Here is a 23,045-nt window from a genome sequence, read left to right on the forward strand (position 1 = left end):
ACAGACCCTAACAAGTGAATCAAAGAACTCATATAACATAAACAGGAGTTCATAGTAACTTCAGGATTAAGATCTATTTGTATATGATCATCAGTTGATATATTTAATTAATACTTCGAAACAGTATTTAACTAAGTATTAATAAACATATCTGGTCCAGTTCTATATATTATCTAATATATAAAACACCTCCACTAAAGTGTCCTACCACACTAGTGATCCGGATCTAGATCACATGTATTCATAATACTGGTGGACCGTATTTGCAGTAATTAATCTAAAGATTCCATAACTTTATTTTACTGCGAACTATTCAAGTTCATTTATCTCAAACACAATCCTCCCGTACCAATACATGTTTGAGATCACATATATGAACTTATGAATTTTCCTGATATTTACATAATATTATCACAGAATAATATAGTCCATAAAATATATGCGTAACAAATTCAATTCATTTATTTATTTCATAAAACAATGTCTACTACATATGCTTTCAGGGCACATTTCCAACAGTTACATCTTCTTATCCTTAGTAACTCGGGTTACGTCTTCATATCCTTAGCAACCCATTTTGATGTGTCGCGTTCATCACGCTAACATCCCTTCATATCAGAAAACATTCATACAAGCCAACATATCATCACATTATAGCATTCATAATTCATAACATTTTCATTCACACAACAATTTTATCATTCATAGTATAATAATCATAAATTCTATCTAACTTCCTTACCTCAGGTCCAAGCTGAATAAAACCACAACTTCTCAATGAGCCTATGGTATAATCAAAACGACATTCCTTAGCTTCACATAATTACTATTTTTCCCTTTCATATAACTCATGTGTGCATGGGCCATGTACACATGGTGAGAGTTACACACAACATACAAATATGCTTAGTTACACATAAGGTCATAAAAATAATAATGCTCATTCTACCTATATTGCATGCATGGTCCTTCTATAAAAAAAACTACATGGTTGCATAATAGACATAATTTTGGACATAGAAGTGAATTTGCATGTAACATGCATACGTGAGAACGTTGCGTAATTGTGACGTTTAAAACGATAATTCTATGCGTCTTACTTCTATCGTTTTAAAAATAATAGACTTGTAACATGCTTTGTTTACTATTCATTATCTTCTTAAAACCTATGATTATCGTGTTTCCTTAGAAAATATCAATTTAATTTTAATTAATTGTATTACATAATTGATGTGAGAAAAAATATATATTTTAAGTGTAGGAAAAATATATTTTTGCTTGAATTAGTTTAAGAATTAATTCTATGAAACATAAATTCATATGTGACAATTAAATTATTATTTTAAACTTATTAAACTAAACTTTCAGCTACCATTTAATTTCTTTAAAAATCACAAATAAATTAAGTTCAATATTTTTTTCTTAATCAAAAAAAGAAAAAAAATCATAACTATTAAAATAAACACTCATACTATATTAAAAATACCATTTTTAATATTACCATAGTTTATGGTTTTAATTTATTTCAAATACTAATCAAATTCCTCTTATTAAAACACAATTCACATTTTTTTTTTACAAACATTCCAGCAATCATATTTATCATTAAAATCACAATTTTCATTTTTTAAAACTCATACTTTCATCAAAATATATATAAAAAAAATTGTGGATAATTATTTGTGCAAAAATATCATTTTAAGTGTGAATTAAAACACAATTTTATTCCCACAAATACCACATATCATTAGAGACATTCCTTATGCATGCACATCATTATTTCATCAATCTTTTTACCATTTAATAACAAAATCAGCAAGCATAAATCATCATGAATTTTATCTTTTATCTCATGCCTCTCAAAAATTCATACAAAATCATACATGTCTAATTATCACAATTAATCACAAATCCTAACATGCTCTTATTATACAAATAATTCAAGAAAATAACGAACACATATTAAATTACAACCTTCCAAAACCTTATTCTATCTCCATTGAGTTCATACATGCAACCCAACAAAATAATAATACAACATGCATGAATAACATAAACACCAATCTTCATATATGCCTTTATATTAAACCTAACATGTTCCTAATATTTTTCATGCATACCATAATTTATCGATACATAATCTCATATACACCCTATCATGTTTCTAGATTCACAATTGATTTTAAAACATACAAGAAAAACAATCATGCTTGAACATCACCCCTAGGCCGAAACACCTAGGATACCCAACAAGAATTTACACAAAATCCTCATCTATAAACACATGAAACCTAGTATGTTTCTAACATGTATGAAACACAAGAAAATCAAACAAACCAATATGTCCAAACCCCATAGGCCGAAACATACATATATAAAATCATAAAATATCATCAACACCATATTTCAATAATCATCTCATTACACACATTATGAACATACAACAATAAAAATCAAACCAACACCATAAACCCCTACCCACGTCTAGATCAATCTCCCATGCATCAACATATTGAAAATATCCACAAATCCAAGAACTCAAGAGAACACCATAGCATTAGGGGTAGAGATTCAATACCTCTCTTGATTGTAAAATTAAGAACACAACTTGATCAATACCCAAGTTATAATCATCCTTGAATACCCTAGGTTTTTTTTGAAACCCATGAAGAAGAAGAACATAGAAAAAGACTTAAGATAATGAGGAAGATAAACCTAAATCTTAAAACAACAAGGAATCATAAGAAAAAACATACCTAAGACCTCCTCCTTCTTCTTCCTTTCTTCTCCTCCTTCTCTCTCTCTTTCACGCCTCTCTCTCTCTCTCTCTCTCTCTAATTTCGGCAGCCACAAGCAAAAGAATTCCCAAGGCTTCCATACCCTCCTATTTATAGCCTCTAGTGACCTAACCTTAAGAAGAGGACTCAAGTGTGAAAAGCTAAATTCCTATCCCACAAATTAAGCTAAATCCCACCATTCCATCTCCTTACACCTCACCTAAACCCTTATCCTAATGTGAACCAAATCAAAGATAAGCATTGTCATCTTTTCCTACAAGATGACAACTTATAATTCTTTTATTTTCTATTTTCCTTTCTATTCTTAATAAAATAAAATAAAATGTTCAAGACTCACATTAAGTCTAGATTCATGATACCCTTCCCTTTTCTATGATGGAAATAAATAAATAAATAAATAAAACACATTCACACACACACACACACACACACACATTTCAGCACACACACAATAATGAAATAAAGTAATCTATTTAATTTACATAATTTGTCACACTAAATAAAATGTAACACTAATAGTAAAACAAACAAGTTACACAATTATTCACACATTAAAATAAATAATCAATTAACAAATTTAAATTCACCAAAAATTCTACCAAACCATTCTAACAATTAAATAAAATAACAAACAATTGAATAAAGCAAACAAACAATCAAATAAAATAAGCAAACATTTAAATAAAAATTCACCACACTTAACACTTAAATAAAATAAAACACAAAAATTTTAATAATCTAAAAAAAAAAAAAATTGGTGCACTACAATAAACCCTCCTTAAAAGAAATTTCGTCCCAAAATTCTTTTTTACCAAATAATTCAGGGTATCTTTCTTTCATGTCTTCCTCCAACTCCCATGTTGCGTCTCGTTCCGTACTATTCTTGACCTTAACTAGTGGAATCCTTTTGGATCTCAATTACTTTATTCCCTTTTCAATAATGCGCTCAGGCTGTTCATCATAACTCAGGTCCTGCTTCAGCTGTAACGTCTCATAACTCAAAACATGAAAGGGGTCTGACACATACTTACGCAACATCGAGATGTGAAAGACGTTATACGTTTCAGCTAATACTGGGGGCAGTGCCAAACGGTACGCAACCTGCCCTACTTTGTCCAAAATCTAAAAATGGACCAATATATCTAGGGCTTAACTTCCATTTCTTTCCAAAATGCATAACACCCTTCATTGGCGAGACCTTCAGGAAAACAAACTCACCCATTGAAAACTCGACGTCCCTTCTCTTAAAGTCAGCGTAGCTCTTTTGCTTACTCTGCGCGGTATGCATACTTTGGTGAATCTTCTCAATCGCCTCACTGGCTTCTGTAGTGCACCAAATTTTTTTTTTTTATTATTTAAATTTTGTGCTTTATTTGATTTAAATGTTAAGTATGATGAATTGTTTTATTTAAGTGTTGTTATTTTATTTAATTGTTTATTTGTTTTATTTGATTGTTGTTATTTTATTTAATTGTTAGAAATGTTTTGGTTAATTAATTTAATAAGTGATTAATTGTGTAACATGTTATCTTACTACTAGTGTTACATTTTATTTAAGTGTGACAAATGAGGTATTTATGTGAGCTATGGTGGAATGCACTAAGGTGCATGATAGATAGTAATGCACCCTAGTAATTTAGTGTGTGCTAGTGCATGGTAGCATGGTGCACATGTGTAGATTTTCTACACATTTTAGGTTTCCTTATTTTAGATTTAATTGAGTAATTTATTTATAAAAAAAAAAAGAAGAAAAGAAAAGGGAAATGAGGAGTGGGCGTGTGACCTAGTGGGAATGGAATATTTCCTTAAAATGGTAAAAAAAAATCAAGACTTGAAGACCATGATCATTTGGGGATAGGCATGATCATATCTTATCCCTTTGTATCTTTTTGAAATAAAGAAAAATCAAGGAAAATAAAAGAGAAATGGAAACTTACCTTAATATTGTTGGGGAGACTTTATGAGAGGATTTGTGATAAAGGGGCTAAGAAAGGAGAGAAGAGCCATTGCTCTTGTGTGTGTGTGTGTGTGTGTGTGTGTGGCTGCCGTGACCTAGAGAGAGAGAGAGAGAGAGTGCCGTGTAGAGAGAGCGAGAGAGAGAGAGAGGAAGAAAGAAAGAAAGGAAGAAGGAAGAAGAAAGTGAAGAGGAAACCCCTAGAGTATGTCTTCTTGTTTTCTCTTTGTTTAATCTCTTTATTTGATAATATGATATTGATTTGTGTTATGTTTTGTGTGTGTTTGGATTCTTCTTTCTCCTCATGGTGGCTTTCCCATAAAAACCCTAGGCTTGAACAAGGGTGTGGAGTTTGTGGTATTGATCTTTTGTGTTCTTGATTCTACAATCAAGAGAGGTAATGGTCTTTTCCTTAGCCTTATATTGTTTTTGGTAGGTTGTATATGAGGTTTTGCTAATGGTGCTAATGGTTGATTTTGGGTAGGATTGAAGTATAGGATTTGGATTTTTGTGAGGGCATGATTTGTGTTTAAGGGTTGTGATGTTGATTTTGCTATGCATAAAAAAATTGTTATAATCTATGAACACTTGTAAGGTGATTTCGGCCTAGGTACACCCAAGGGTGTTCTTGATATGTTGTGTGATTTTACAATATATTTGATCCATGTTTTAGGATCTATGATATATGGGTAAGAGAATAAGTGGTAATCTTGATATTTTGATCATGAAATCTTGTTAGTTGCATGGTATATTTTGAATGATTAAATTATAAGATGCATGAAAATGATGATAGAAATATGCTAGGTTAATATAAGGCATATGTGAATATGGTGCTTATAAATTTACTATATACTATTTTATTGTTAATGTTTTGTTAGTTTTCATAGAATTGCAACAAATGATTTTAAAAGGATTCATGTGATTATGTTAGTAGAATCATGCATATTATAAGAGCATAATGAGATTTTAGGCATGAATGATTTTATGTAATTTTTAAGACAAAAGTTGAGTTTTACAAAGAATTAAGCTTGCTGTTTTTTTTTTTTTTCAAAATAATTGGGTAAAAGTTGATAAAAATATGAGTTGCATGCATAAATAATGTTCTTGATGAATGTGTTAATTTTTTATGAAATTAAAAGAGGATTTTAAGTCTCATGTTATGATATTTTACTCAATTAACTTCCTACAGAATTTTTATTGAATTTTGAGAAAAAATGAGTTTATAAAATTGAATATGGTGATTTTAATGATAAAAAAATGGTTGCTGGAATTTTGTAATAAAATATGAAGTAAGTCTCACTAAAAATGAATTTGATTAATTTTTGGAATAAATTATTTTTCCTAAGTTATGGTAATATTGAAAAATGATATTTTAATGGTATGAATGCATATTTTGATAAATAATGATTTTTCTTTATTTTGATTGAGAAAAATATTTAAACTCTATTTATTTGTGATTTTTGAATAAAATGAATAGTGGCTGAAAGTTTGTTTTAAAAAGGTTAACAATTGTTATTAAATTGTCACATATGAGTTTTTACTACTTAAAAACTAAGTCTTAAATAAATTAAATCAAAATGTATTTTTCCACACTTAAAATATATTTTTCACATCATTTTTGTAACACAATAATAAAATATATTTTTCTAAAGAAACATGTTAAAATAGGTATTTTAATTAAACCCAAGCTTGTTGGTTAATTCTTGGTAAATTAATATTTATTTAATGAAAATGTCACATGTTTTATTTTGAGCTAAAATAAAATAAAGTTTTTGAGAAATTTAATCAACTTAGAAATTTTAAGAAAAATAAAGCATGTAATATGGCTATTGATTTTCAAACAATAGAAGCAAGAAATGTAGAGTTATCGTTTTTGAAAACGTCTTTATTACGCAACGTTCCCACGTATGCATGTTACATGCAAATCAACTTTTACGTCCAAAATCATGATTATTATTCAACTATGTAATTTTTATAAAGCAATCATGTTAGTAAAATGAGTAGAACGGGCATTATTCTTTTGGCGATAATTGCATGTTTTAGTGTAACTGTATTCATGAGTGCATGGCCCATGCACACATGAGTTGTATGGAAGGGCAAAATAGTAATTTTATGAACCTAAGAAACGTTATTTTGATTATGATATAGGCTCGTTGAAAAGATTGTGAAATTCTTAGCTTGGACCTGAGGTAAGGAAGTTAGATAGATTTTATGATTTTATGCTATGAATGGTAAGACTGTTATATGAATGAACTGTTATGAAATTATGAATGCCTTAATGTGATGATCTGTTGAATGTGATATGTGTATGGATGTTAGATACATCAAACAGAATGTGATGTTAGATACATCAAACAGAATGTGATGTTAGATACATCAAACAGAATGTGATGTTAGATACATCAAACAGATTTCGATGTCAGATACATCGTACGAGTTACTAAGGACATTGAGACGTGACTCCTAGGGCGGACGCGCCGAGGTTATTCAAGGACCAGTGATCTCCTGTTTACCTCATAGGGTGACATGGACAACTAGCGTTCCATGCTCATCATGTATGCTGTATGTTTGTGATATGATGATATGTCACTTTTATGTTATGATATGATGATATGTCACATTTATGTTATGATATGTTGATATGTCACTTTTATGTTATGATATGATGATATGTCACATTTATGTTATGATATGTTGATATGTCACATTTATGTTATGATAGACCATGATGTTTTAGATGAACGTTAGTGTTTGGTTGTTTGTTGTTTTCTTACTTGCTTATTTGCTTGTACTTCCTTACTGGGCTTTTAGCTCACCCCCTTACTTTCCTTCCAGGTAGAAAATAGGATTTCTCTATGGCACGCGTGGTGACGTGAGGAGTTCTTCATCATGGGGTGTATGGCGTGGGGCAATCCTATGGATGATAAAACGATCAACGTAGAACGCCATTTAAATTATGTTTTGTTTTAAGGGACTTTTCCTAAATTATCAGTGGGACTCTGTTATTTAACTTAATTGGTTTTCTTTGAACTTTGCATAAAAAAACTATGTTTTATTTTAAACTTATGGCGCCAACTTGCATGATTTTAAATAAGTCCCCCTGAGACTTTAATAATGGATGGTATTCTTTTATAAGCTATGTAATGCGAATATTTTGTAAGTATTAGTCTAGGGCGTTCTTTACAGCTTCCCTAACTGCTTCAGGGCCTAAAATATGTTTCTCCCCAACTTCATCCCAGTCCAGAGGAGATCTACACTTACGCCCATAAAGCATCTCATAAGGAGCCATCCCTATAGTAGATTGGTAGCTGTTATTATAAGAGAACTCCATTTGGGGTATATATTGGTTCCAAGACTCTGAAAAGTCCAAAGCACAACACCTCGACATGTCTTCTAAAATTTGGATAGTCCTCTCAGACTGGCCATCAGTCTGAGGATGAAAAGCGGTGCTAAACTTTAGTCTTGATCCCATAGCTCTTTATAGCCCTTTCCAAAAGTTTGATGTGAAAATTGACCCACGATAAGAAATTATCGACTTTGGCACCCCATGAAGTCTCACTATTTCACTAACATACAAATCACCATATTGATCTGCCGAGTATGTGGTCTTGACTGGCAGAAAATGGGCAGACTTAGTGAGTCTATCTACTATCACCCACACTGAGTCGTGCTGCTTGGTGGTTCTAGGCAACCCTACCACAAAATCCATTGTTATATCCTTCCATTTCCATTTAGGAATGTAGAGCGGTTGAAGCAACCCTGCTAGCCTCTGGTGTTTCGCTTTGACTTGCTGGCATGTCCAACATCTAGCAACAAACTCAGCAATGTCCCTCTTCATTCCATGCCACCAATATAATTCCTTAAGGTCATGGTAAATTTTCATGGACCCTAGGTGCAAGGAATAAGGCGTTGTGTGCGCTTCTTTCATAATACTTTCCTTAATTTCAGCATTGTCAGGCACGCAAATCCTATCCTTGTATCTCAGCAATCCACCATTAGACATTGTGAAATCGATGCTGCCACCTTCTTGTACCAAAGCCTCTTGTTTCACTAAGGCTTCATCCAATTTCTGTCATTCTCGAATTTTTTCTAATAGGGAGGATTGCAATGTGAGGCTCGCCAAACTTCCCGTCATAATTTCAATATTGGCATTTATGATCTCTTTCTGAAGAGGCATCTCTGTTGTACGTAGTGCTAACACATTCCCATGTCCCCGCCTACTCAGAGCATCTGCAACCACATTGGCCTTGCCTGGGTGGTATAGAATCTCACAATCGTAGTCCTTCACTAATTCTAACCACCTTCGCTGCCTCATGTTCAGTTCCTTTTGTGTGAAAAAGTATTTTAGACTTTTGTGGTCGGTGTATATCTCACACTTGACTCCATACAGGTGATGTCTCCATATCTTTAGTGCGAACACTACTGCTGCCAATTCAAGGTCATGAGTGGGATACCGTTGCTCATAATCCTTGAGTTGTCTGGAAGCATAAGCTACCACCTTCCCTTCTTTCATCAACACGCATCCCAAGTCGTTCTTTGATGCATCACAATACACCACAAATTTCCCGCCCTCAGTGGGAATTAAAAGGATAGGCGCAGAAATCAACTTATCCTTCATGGTCTGAAAACTCTCTTCACATTTTTCTGTCCATGAAAACTTCTGATGTTTGCGGTTTAAGTTGGTCAATGGGGTGGCGATCTTCGAGAAACCCTCGACAAACTTTCTATAATAACCTGCCAACCCTAAGAAACTCTGAACTTCTAAGGCGTTCTTTGGCTGAGGCCTGTCTCTAATGGCCTCGATCTTCGATGGGTCTACTGCTATCCCATTCTTAGACACTATGTGCCTTAAGAAAATTACCTGTTCCAGCTAAAACTCGCATTTAGAGAACTTGGTGTACAACTGATGTTCCCGCAATCTGTTAAGAGTCAATCTCAAATGCTCCTCATGCTCCTCCTTGGTCTTCGAGTATATGAGGATATCATCTATGAACACTACTACAAACTTGTCCAAGAAATCCTTAAATACCCTATTCATCATATCCATAAAGGGTGCTGGGGCATTGGTGAGTCCAAAAGACATCACTAAGAATTCATAGTGCCCATAGCGAGTTCTGAAGGCCATTTTCGGAATGTCCCCCTCTTTCACTTTCAACTAATGGTACCCGGATCGCAGATCAATCTTCGAGAATATTGCTGCCCCTTGTAGTTGATCAAAAAGTTCATCTATCCTAGGCAAAGGATATTTATTCTTAATGGTGACCTTATTGAGTTCTCAGTAATCAATGCACATTCTCATACTCCCGTCCTTCTTCTTCACAAATAGGACTGGTGCTCCCCATGGTGAATGGCTAGGTCTTATGAACCCTTTATCCAACAACTCCTATAGCTGGTTCTTAAGTTCCTTTAACTCCACAGGCACCATCTGATAGGGTGCTTTAGAGATCGGTGCCGTTTCTGGTGCAAGCTCGATTACAAACTCGATTTCTCTGTCCGGGGGTAGTCCTGGTAATTCTTCGGGAAACACTTCCGGGAACTCGCAAACAATACGTACATTTTTCGGCTTTAGTTCTGACTCCTTGGACTTATCCACCACACTGGCCAGCAACGCTGAACATCCATGTTACATCATATTCCGTGCTTCTAGTGCAGATATTACGGGTGTCCAGAAACCTGCTACTTCGCCTTTAATGGAAAATACCTCTCCTTCCTCTGGCCTGAACTCCACAGTCTTCTTTCGACAGTCTATCGTTGCCCCATTTTTGGATAACCAATCCATGCCGAGTATGACATCATAATCTGGTATACTTAGTTCTATGAGATCTGCGGCACTCCCTGCCCTCTACCGTTACAGGTGTTGACGGTAAACACTTATTTGACAACATCATATCTCCCGATGATATGCTAGATGAAGGGTCAGATGTAGAAGATCTTGTTTTTTTTTGAAATTTTACCCTAGTTATTATTAGTATAGTTTCTTCATTTAATTTGAATTATCATTGTAATAAGTGAAAATCTTTTTCCAAATGAATAAAATCGTTATTTTTTGAATGGCATGTTTGAATTTTAATTATTTTGGTTTTTTTTACAATCATAATTAATTTAGAATAACTTTAATAAATAATGGCTGAGTTCGGTGAGGGTGGATACAAATCAATGGATCAGGTTCTGTATTGAGAGTTTAGGGGGCCATAGTAGTTGGAACGATTTTATTGATCCTAACCGTCCCTCAATATGGTTAACTTTGGAACAACGACAAGTTTCAAGCCTAAGAATTAAGTCATATAGGGTGGTTAGAAACAAACTTAGAAAATAATAAAGATGGCCTACTATCTATGTATAGAAACACACCCTAATTTATAAAGAAGGCTTACGTAATTTTTCATAAGAAATCATAGCTGATAGGTCTGAGTTATGTTTGTTGTTAGACTAAGTTTGTGCCTTAGAAACTATTAGGGTAAGTTCTAACGTGTTTTTCTCGACTGTTAGAACTTTGTTGAAGATGTCACTCCGAAGGTCTGCACGCACTAATGGCAACGCCCCCAGCACCGCCAACGAGACTCACGAGGCCCCTGTAGTCAGAAGAAGGGGGAAACGTGTTTGGGTTTTATGCCCTAATTAAAATTCAATTTCTTTGTAATCTCATTTATTGTTAAAAAAATAACAGAAATTATTTTTTGAATTGGTCAATCACTTTGCTCACATGTTTTATTTTCATGATTATTTGTTTAATATAAACTTCTATAAAAACCCAGAGCATATAGCTAATCGTATTTATAGTGATGTAATCACAGTGGAATATAAATATGATTATATGCTCAAAATAAGTTAATCCTAAGATTAGTCAGTGCACATGCTTTACACCGACTTGCCAATCTACGATATGATCTACTTACACATTGTAGTGTTATGTTCTTTCTAGAACATTATCAAAGTAGATAAGATGGGATGTATTTGTTACATCGGACTGGACCGATATTGACAATCGATAGGATAAGTAAACATACCGTTATTATCTATTTTAGTCATACCATATAGTTTACCATAGGTCAATTCAATCTCAATTCTGAGTGGTTAGTATTCTAACTGATTGTATTATTTGAGTTCTTTGACTTTTTCGTTACCAGCTTACCCTACAGACTAGCCCATACTTACATCTTGGGAACTCGGTAGTATAATTGAGTGGGTGTAGAGTCCCAGAATGTCTACTTAGCTAGCTAGATAGTAGTAGTAGTAGTAATAGTTAGTAGTAGTTTGTAATATTTTAGATTTTGTGCATTTTGGTTCAAACCGGGACTTAGTAGGACACTCGTAGCAATAGTTATGGATTTTATAAGTCTAACCTATAGTTTAGAAATATTAATTATAACATAAGGTTTAATTAATATTTTTTGTCATAGAAATATTTTAATTATAATCTAAGATTTAGATAGAATTTTAAGAGTATGACACTTGTCACAATCTTGTTTATTTGAGGATTTAAGCATTTTAAATGGATAATTCAATAATAGAAGTATCTAGAAGCTCTAGAACCTTCCAGAACCATTAAGAGCATGCCACTTGTCATAATCATGTTTATTTAAGGATTCAAGTATTTTTTTTAAAATAAAAGAAATATCTAGAAACTCTAGAACCTTCCAGAACCATTAAGAGCACGACACTTGTCATAATCATGTTTATTTAAGGATTTAAGTATTTTTTTTAAATAAAAGAAAGATATAGAAACTCTAGAACCTTCCAGAACCATTAAGAGCATGACACTTGTCATAATCATGTTTATTTAAGGATTTAAGTATTTTTTTTAATAGGATAGTTTCATTCCTCAAACTCTATAAATAGGACCTAGTACTCAGCCATTTTTCTTCATTCTTCAAGCTGTGTTCAGAGCCTTCAAGATGCTAGGGTTTCTATAAAGAGATACACTTGGGTTTTAGGATAAAAGCTTTATTATCTTAAAGCTTTATAAACACTTGGGTAGTGAGATAAAGTGTGCTTTCGAAATTAAAGTGTAGATCAGTTCTAGTTCATCCAAGGTAATATTATTCATAAGTTCTATTTTTTTTTTTATGATTCCTTAGTTTTTCTTAAGTTTCCTTTAGATCCCAACTTCTGTTTATGGCTTTGTCGTTAGGTGTTTAAGTTCTTTGATTTAAGGTTCTTCACAGTAAGTTTCTTCTTTGATGGTTTAGTTTCTTTTCATCTCTTTTCTTTAGAAACTCACCATTCTTACTTTTGGTTTTAGGAGTGTTCTAGTCCTGCTCTTGTTCTCAAATATTCCGGTTTTGGTAAGGAAAATATGATAGATTTTATGTGCTTATATGTTATGTTATGTTATGTTTATGTTATGTTATGTTATGTTTATGTTATGATATGTGTATGATATGTATATAGAATATGTTTTCAGTCGCTTGGGCACATGACTTCCTTAGATAAGCAAGCCCTGAGAATCTATGATTGGGCATATGAATTGTTAAGATAACAAGCCCCCATAATGAATGATTGGGCATATGACTTTCTTAGATAAGGAAGCCCCAAGAAGTTATATTGGGAACATGAATTGCTTAGCTAGCAATCCCCACAAATTTATGGGCATATGACTTGCTTAACTAACGAGCCCCAATAATTTATGATGGCCATTATTGTTATAATCCTATATGATAAATGTTGTTATAGTCATAGGTTTTATAGTATATGTTTATGATATAGTTTTATGCTTATGATTTATGTTATATGATTGTTAGTAGATTTTCCTTGCTGGGCATTAGGCTCACTCCTTTATTTTTAGTGTGATGCAGGACAATAGATATGGAGGCAGAAGGATTCTTGGCAGCTTGGCTTGTGTGTTAAGGATGAATGGATTCAATGGACTGCGTGTCGATCGAGGATGACGTTTATTTATTAGTCTTTTTATGTTCTTTCGTAATTCCGCATTTAGTTTTTGAACAATTGTTTTAAAGTTATGTTTTATGTTTTATAAACAATGGGTACCCATGCCATATTACATTTTAAATTTATAATTTTATGTCATTAATACAATATTTATTTTGGAGTTTTAATAAAATTATGATTATTTCTTATGTACGTTTTCTCCAAAAGTAGTAGCTATGTCTAGTAGTTTTAATGGTCCAAGTCTTAGAAATAGTTGAGTCATTACAGTGGGAGTGTTAATCATAAATATGAACATCTATAGCTTCTGATGAAGAAGTGAAATGATGGTTTCCTTTCAGTTTGGTTCAAGGTGCTAAATGATAGAGATCACATTTCAGTAATTAATATTAGTTAACTGAAATATCATTTATAAGTAACTAAGTGTTTTAAGGATAAAATACAATGAGGGGTAAAACTGTATTTTAGTCTCATCTCATTGTAGACTGTCTATAGATGATTGAGTGACAATTATGGTTGTAACAATGGATAATTAATAGTGTATCTATATTTTTTATAGAGTGTTCTATGAATTCAAGAGTGCAATTCTGAGTCCTTATTGGAGTCACGATGAATTAATAAGCTAGTAAATTTATTTGTTAGATTTATGATAATTTATTGGAGCTTGATTTCATAGGCCCATGGTCCCAACTGTACATTGGATAAAATCATCTTGATAGTCTCAATTAATTGATTTAATTATCAAAGTTGACCAGGTCAATTTTGGATAGTTTCACAGAGTTGTGTAATTTAGAGAAGAAAAGAGAAATTAAGGCAGATTTATTAATTAAGATAAATTGGTATCTAAATTAACAAATAAGTTTAAATAAATGTTAAAATTATAAATAATTAATTTGATAAAGAATTTAAATAATTATGTAATTAATTAAATCAATAGAAAATAATACAGACCTTGATTTTAAGTCTAACAAGCTTATAATCAAATGAGAAATTTCACGGGCCTAAAGCCCGTGATAATTTTGACCTAGGGCTGTTAATTGAATATTATTTTATTGATTTTTTAATTTAATAAATGACCTAAATGAGCCTATAAAAGGAATGTTAAGTGAGAGTTGACATCAGATGACAGACACTTGTTTTCTGATAGGTTTTAGATTCTCTTTAAACATAAGTCATTTTCTAAGCCTTATTGTTCTTTTCTCTTCTTCTCTCCGTATCTATCTCAAGTGTTGAGAATTGCCCACTCTAGTCTAGGTGATTCTAAGGATACTTTGGAAGGCTGTGAAGAAAATTGAAGATCAGTTCAGTTTCTTGGTAATACTCTGTGACAGAAATGATACAAGAGTTAGAGAAACTGAAGGAATGACTCATTCATTCCGATGCGTATAATGTAAGTATTTTTATCATTATTTCTCTTTGAATTCAATTTTAGAAATATGTTCTAGGTTATCTCATATTATTTGTTTAATATTAGATCTACAAGAAAATAAATAAAGATCATGTATAAGTTTCCTAACAACTGGCCTCAGAGCCTTTGGTAATCTTTATTTTCATGCATGAACTTGTTAAAAATTTAATGATTTGATGTGTTTGAATAATTTGATGGATTTCATGATTTTATGAAGCATATTGAATTTTATGTGATTATTAACAATTTTAGGTTATTTTGTTATGTTTTCAATGCCATTAATTTTTATATATGCTTTATTTTTTGTGTAAAACATGTTAAAAATTAATTAGAAAATAGTTTTGGTTTGAAAAATTTCACAATTTTTTTTTGCCTGGCTACCCTATACGTGCGCGCAAACCTGCACGCACCACTGCGCGTGCGCATCATCCGCGCACACCCGCACCCGCGCGCGCACACACCTACCGCCTGCGCCCATCTCCTCAGCAGCCAACAACCACACAATGAACAGTACCTGTGGTACTGTTCATCTAATTTAATTTTTTTTTTAATTAAAGAAATTAAAATGTGAAAATAGATTATTTATAATCAAAGCCAAAAATAACAGATTTGTTTTATAATTTAAAAATGTTTTTTAAAATAAGATATTTTTGTTGGTTGAGATTTAAATAATTAGATATTTTTACAAAGATTTAAATTCAAATTTAAAAATAGACTAACAACTTAATTTTAAACATTTTAATATATTAAAATATTAGAATTAAGATATCAAATATTTAAGATATTTTCTTTTAAATACTTGTTATTTTTATTAAATCTTTATTTGAAAATATAAATATATGTTTATTCTATAGTTTTTAATATTTAAATTATTTGAAATTTGAAATTTGTTTGTTAGATATTTTCATGGATATTTGAATTTGTTTAACTATTTTGAGATATTTTAGGGTTGTTATAACTATTAATATTTTATTTATTTTTAATGGTTAAAATATTAGCTTATAACAATACAAGATATTTTTTGAAAAATAGTTAAGATATTGATTTTAAAGTTTAAAATTGGTTAAAATTTTGAAAAATATCAATTTTTTTCAACCAATTAATAAAATATATATTTTTTATTAAATGGGATTTAAATAAACTTTGGTTAATTGTTGATAAATCATGTTTAAATTAAATTGATATTTTTTTTCAAATTAACCTAATTTAAGTTGATTGTTGATAAATGAAATTTAAATTAATTATTGTTAATTGTTGATAAATTTCATTTAAATTGACTTATTTTTGTAAAAATTTAATTAATTCAAATTTTTGATAAATTCTAGATAATTAATTGTGATATTTTTGCAAATGAAATAAATTGTGGTATTTTTGCATAAATTCATAGACTTGCTCATATAGTAACGTGATTAGACCCATCCAATTATAACATGTCTGTTTGCACTATATCTGATATTTTTGCATTTGGGCTTAGATGCATATAGTGGCCCATATGTTTGTTAGATATATGGATTTTGCCAAATAAAATATTCATAAAATGATAGGTTTTATTTGGGCCCATTAAAAAATGTAAAGTTTAAATTCCTCTCTTGTGGGTTGTTCCACTTGTGAAGGTCAAATTTATTTGTATGACTATAGTGGGCCTAATCAATTTATAACAATTAATAAAATGAAGGTATAAATTTCTGTCTTTTTGAATTTGTATGGAAGTATGGGGGCATTTGTAGTGAGAATGATATACTGGACCCAGCCCTCCTCCATACAAGCCCAATTGTTAAGGCCCATTTTCCTGAGTTGGACTTAATTGTATAGGTTCATTATATTAATTAAACTTAAATATTGATTAGCAACAAATTAATTCTAAATTAATAGGAAATTATAGGACTTTGGTTTTAAAAATTTAATATTTTCAATTTTTGGAGAACCATAGTCATTAATTTTTGAAAATTAATAATAAGAATATTATTTTATATTGAGCTTATTTTAATAACTATATTCGATCTCCACCGTTGGTTTAACAAGGTCAATAGCTCAATGGGGCCTCAAGACGCTTTGTTCGTCCCCCTACGAAAGGTTTTCATTAGTTATTTTGACAATGTTAGATTTCGAAAGACAGATAATTATAGGTCAAATTCGACTAGACTCACCCCTACGATGACTACTAGAACTAAATATGTGATTATCGAAACCGTGGGTCTAGCTCATAAAATAAGAGATTTTGTTTTCTTATTTTGATCGAATAGTAGGTTGTTAATAATGGTGTCAATTATTAAATAAGTTTAAAACTTTATTGAACTAGTGGTATTTTTGACTCTCGCCAACCGGAACAAGGATATCATAGATTTTTTAAAAACCTAAAGAAATAGAGTTATGATTATTTTGGTATTTTTTCTCATATCTTACATATTTTTTACATATCTTGTGCTATTTATTGAATTTTGTGTGAATAGGAGTTTAATTGAGCAAATGTGATTGATTTCTATTTTATTGATAATTTGGAGTTTTAAGTATGGTTGTGTCTACTCCCATCCTTTCTCAACTTTCGATGGAGAAATTCACAGGAGAAAACTTCCTTAAATGGAAGCAAAACATCAACATTGTGTTGATTGGTGACAACTCCAAGTTCGTCATGACTGAGGAATCCCTGGAAGTTCCAGCTGAAGGAGCTACCAAGTCTGTGAGGGATAAGTATGAGCGTTGCCAGGCGACTAACAACAAGGTGCGGTACTACATGTTGACTAGTATGGTTGACACTCTCAAGAGAACGATGGAGAATGTTGAGACAGCCTACGAAATCATGGATTAGCTCGAAGACATGTTTGGTGCCAAGTCAGCGCAGACTCGTTTTGAGGCCACGAAGAAATATGTCAATGATCGGATGGCACCTTCTCAACATGTCCATGATCATCTTATCAAAATGACAAACTACTTTCAAGAAGTTGAACTGCATGGAGCAACAATAGATGAGGAAATTCAACTTGGCTTAATCCTCAACAGTCTCTATCCAGCTTTCCTATCGTTCACCACCAACTATGTGTTGAATAAACTCAACTATGGTCAGACGCAGCTCATGAACGAGCTTCAGACTTTTGATTCTATCATGGGTGGACCAAGTAAGGGAGGAGAAAAGAAGACAAGTACTACTACTACTGTTGATCCAGCTAAGACTGAAGCTAACCAAGCTTCATCTTCGAAAGCTGGAAACAAGAGGAAAGATGGACAAAATAACAACCCCAACGTTGCAAAGGCTGCAAAGACGAATGCACATACACCTAAGGGAAAGAACAAGAAAAACAAGAAAGGTAAAGATAAGTGCCTTCACTACAAAGAGAAAAGGCATTGGAAACGAGATTGCCCAAGTTTCTAGCAGCGAAAAACAAAGGTAATGATTATAGTTCATTTATCTTAGAAACATGTGTCTTAGAGAATGATAATTCCGTTTGGATTATTGACTCTAGATCTACCAACTATGTTTGCAACTCTTTACAGCATCTTGAATCGTGGGAGGAAGTGGACGAAGGCGGCTTAAATCTTAGAGTTGGGAACGGAGCGTTCGTTGCGGTCCAAGCTAGAGGAAAAGCTCGTCTAAAGTTCGGAAACAAATACTTAATTTTAAATGATGTATTTTTTATTTCGGATTTTAGTAGAAATTTAATTTGAGTTTCCATGTTGCAATTAGAACAATTTGTTAGGACTTTCACAAGTTCTAATATATCTATTTCTTTCAATGGATCACAATTTTGTATTGCATGTTTGGAAAATGGGCTTTATATTCTGCGACCTACTAACCCCTCGCTCTTAACAATTATTTATTAAAAGTAGCTAAACCTAGGACCAATAAACATCAAAAGACCGATAACGATAATATAACGTTTTTATGGCACTTGAGACTAGGTCACATTGGCTATGATAGGATTCAAAGACTTACAACGGACATGCCTTTAAGGGAACTTACCTTAGGTGAATTACCTGTCTATGAATCTTGTCTAGAAGGCAAACTGACCAAGCATCCATTCTCTGCAAAGGGTGATAGGGCCAAAGAACCACTTGAACTTGTGCATTAAGATGTTTGTGGACCTTTGAATATACAACCCATGGAAGGTTTTGAGTATTTCGTCACTTTCATTGATGATTACTCTTGATACTCATGTCTTTACCTAATGTGTAGGAAATCATAAACATTTTCAAAGTTTCAGGAATTCTTAGCTATGACTCAGCACCAATTAGGTAACACGTTAAAGATCTTGCAATCTGATTGGGGTGGAGATATTTGGATATGTAGTTCCGAGATCATTTAACTGAACTTGGAATTTTATCACAACTTACAACCCCGGGTACTCTGCAACAAAATGGTGTAGCGGAACGCTGGAACAAAACTTTATTGGAAATGGTTAGATGCATGCTTAGTTACTCAACTCTACCAAATTCATTATGGGGACATTCAATTGAAACCGTGAACAACATTCTCAATGTTGTGCTGTCTAAATCAATCCCCAAAACACCTTTAGAACGCTGGAATGGTCGTGAACCTAGTTTACGCAATTATAGAATTTGGGGGTGTCCTACCCATGTCCCGAGGAAAAAGGAAGGAAAGCTAGAACCGCGAACTGAAGTTTGCATGTTTGTTGGCAATCCTAAAGGTACTCGGGGTGGAATTTTCTATAGTCATTCATAAAAGAAAGTGTTTACTTCTACGAATGCTACTTTTATGAAAAATGACTATGTCCAAAACTTCAAACCACGCAGCAAAGTAGTTTTAGAGGAGATGGTTAAAGAATTGACTCCAACCAATGTTCCATCGTCATCATTGTGAGTTGATGATTAAATTCCCTCTCTTCATGTCCAACCAACGCAAGTCGATTTAAATGAAGAAAGTACCACTGTTCCTTAGCAAACAGTCACGGAGCCTTGTCGTAGTGGGAGGGTATCTAGGAACCCAATTCGCTATGGTTTGGAAGGTGAAACCAATATGGTTATTGGTGACACTGGTGATGATGATCCATTGCCTTTCAAACAGGAAATGGCTATCCCTGAAAAGGAACAATGGCTCAAAACCATGAAACAGGAAACAGAGTCCATGTACTCAAATTCCGTCTGGGATCTTGTGTAAGCACCTAGTGACTTTAGGGCCATTGGGTGCAAGTGGAGCTACAAGAAGAAATGAGGTGTTGATGGAAATATCGAGACTTATAAAGTTCAATTAGGGGGAAAGATTTATACCCAAAGAGAAGGCGTGGACTATGAGGAAACTTTTAGTCCGGCAGCCATGCTTAAGTCCATTCGCATCCTCCTATCCATAGCAGCCGCTCTCGACAATGAGATCTGGAAAATGGACGTCAAGACAACTTTTCTTAATGGGAAGCTTGACAAAGTAATTTATATGGATCAGCCAGAAGGATTTAAAGTAGCTGGACAATAAAGTAAAGTTTGCAAGTTAAATAGGTCTATTTATGGACTTAAGCAAGCTTCTCGCTCCTGGAACCTTTGGTTTGATGAAATAATCAAAACCTATGGCTTTGAACCAAATATTGATGAGCCTTGTGTTTACCAACCGAAGGCAAATCAAATAGTGGTATTCCTGGTTCTTTATGTAGATGATATCTTACTCATTGGAAACAATGTTAAGAAATTGTCAGATGTGAAGAATTGGCTAAGCACTCAATTCCAGATGAAGGATTTGGGTGAAGCAAGTTATGTTCTAGGTATCCAGATCATTAGGGATAGAAAGAACAAACTCTTAACTTTATCTCAAGTAGCTTACATAGATAAAATGCTTAAACGATTCTCAATGACAGATTCAAAGAAAGGACATTTACCGTCCTGCCATGGAATTCATCTTTCAAAGAAGCAGTCTCCCCAGACTCCTGAAGAGGAAGATGCAATGAGAAAAGTTCCTTACGCATCTGCAGTTGGAAGTCTGATGTATGCCATGTTGTGTACTAGACCAGATATTTGCTATGCAGTGGGAGTAGTGAGCAGGTATCAGTCAAACCCATGACTGGAACATTGGATAGCAGTTAAGCATATCCTGAAGTATTTAAGGCGGACTAGGGATTATATGTTAGTCTACAAGGGTGGTGTTCTGAACCCTGTAGGCTACACCAATTCGGCTTTTCAAACTGATGTCAATGACAGGAAGTCTTCTTTTGGAATGGTGTTTACTCTTGGGGGTGGAGCTGTGATATGGAGAAGCGTAAAGCAGTTTGCAATCTCAGATTCCACCATGGAGGCAGAGTACATAGCTACGTCAGAAGCAGGTAAGGAAATAGTCTGGCTAAAGAAGTTCTATTCAGATCTTGGTGTTATTCCAGAAATTGATAAACAACTTTGTGTTGTTTTATGACAATACATGAGAAATATCCAACTCGAAAGAACCTTGTAGTCACAAGAGGAGTAAGCATATAGAAAGGAAGTATCACATTATTCAAGAATACATGGCCAGGGGAGATATGAAGGTTATGAAGATTGCAGCTGAAGGCAATCATGCAGGTTCGTTGACAAAGACACTACTAGAAGCTACATTTGATAAGCATATCAAGGAAAAGAGATTAGTAGAATTAAGGGATTAATTTCAATTAGTGCAAGTGAGAGTTTGTTAGGGTTTTATGTCCTAATTAAAACCTAATTTCTTTGTAATCTCATTTATTATCAATAAAAGAATAGGAATCATTTTTTGACTTGGTCAATCACTTTGCTCACCATTAAAGGTTGGAGACGTTCGCATTATAAAGGAATTTCCAAAGATATTTCCTGACGACTTACCAGGGTTACCCCCTACTCGGGAAATTTACTTCACAATCAAACTAGTACCGGGAATCAACCCTATCTCAAAGGCACCATACTGGATGGCACCTACCGAACTCAAGGAGTTGAAAAACTAGTTACAAGAGCTCTTAGACTTGGGATTCATCAAACCGAGCCATTCGCCATGGGGAGCACCGGTTCTATTTGTGGAAAAGAAGGATGGAAGTATACGGATGTGTATCGATTACCGCGAGCTAAACAAGGTGACAATTAAGAAAAAGTACCCGCTACCCCGGATCAACGACTTATTTGATCAAATCCGAGGAACGACTATATTTTCAAAGATTGATCTATGGTTCGGTTCTCACCAACTCAAGGTAAGGGAAGAAGATATACCAAAAACAACTTTTAGGACTCAGTACGGACATTACGTGTAACCTCCCAAATTCCTTAATATGGCTTTGTGCTTGGATTAGGAGGCCAAGATGGCAATAATTGATTTAATGTGTTATTATATGATTATGTGCATTGTATTATTATATTGCTGTATTTGTATATTTATGTGCATGTATGGGATATATGGGTGAGACCACATTATTATGTGGATATATTTGAGCTATTCGGCATGAGACGATCCTAGGAAGCAAGCTAGCAATTTAGTCATAACAGATTAATTACTGGGCTTGGGGTGAGCCTAGGGGTAATTTGGTACTTAGTACATCACCAGGATTGAACGGGTAATGAGAAATGGCTCAGTAATTATTTGAGGATATTGGGAATGATGGGAATTGTGAGACGTTAATTATGATTAACAGGGTAGGTGGTAATGAAAAAATTGCCCTTGGGTGGCTATGAGATATTAGGTTGACCTTAGGGGTATTTTAGTCATTTTAGGCTATTTGATAGACTTGACCAGGGATGGTTGTAGAATGAACCAAGGCAAAACAGATACATGGCAATCTTTCTCTTTCCTCTCTCTCGACCATTCTTCCTCTCTGTCTCTCTCAGTTTGATTTTGAAGCTAAGTTAGAGGATTCAAGCTTAAGGTTTTGAGGCTTGAGGGGTTTAGAATTGAATTGCAGTAGCTAGAGGGATTCAATTCATAGTTGAGGTAATGATTCTAAGCTTGAACTTTGAAGTTTTCCTCTGTTTTTATGTTTTTTTATAAGCTTGGAAGTTTGATCATGGAATTGGGGCTTTTGGTAGTGTTTTAAGTGTAATAAAGCTTGGGTTTTATTGTTGAATTGGTGGTTAT

Source organism: Humulus lupulus, chromosome 1 (genome assembly GCF_963169125.1).
Source record: "Humulus lupulus chromosome 1, drHumLupu1.1, whole genome shotgun sequence".
Classification (NCBI taxonomy): Eukaryota; Viridiplantae; Streptophyta; class Magnoliopsida; order Rosales; family Cannabaceae; genus Humulus; species Humulus lupulus.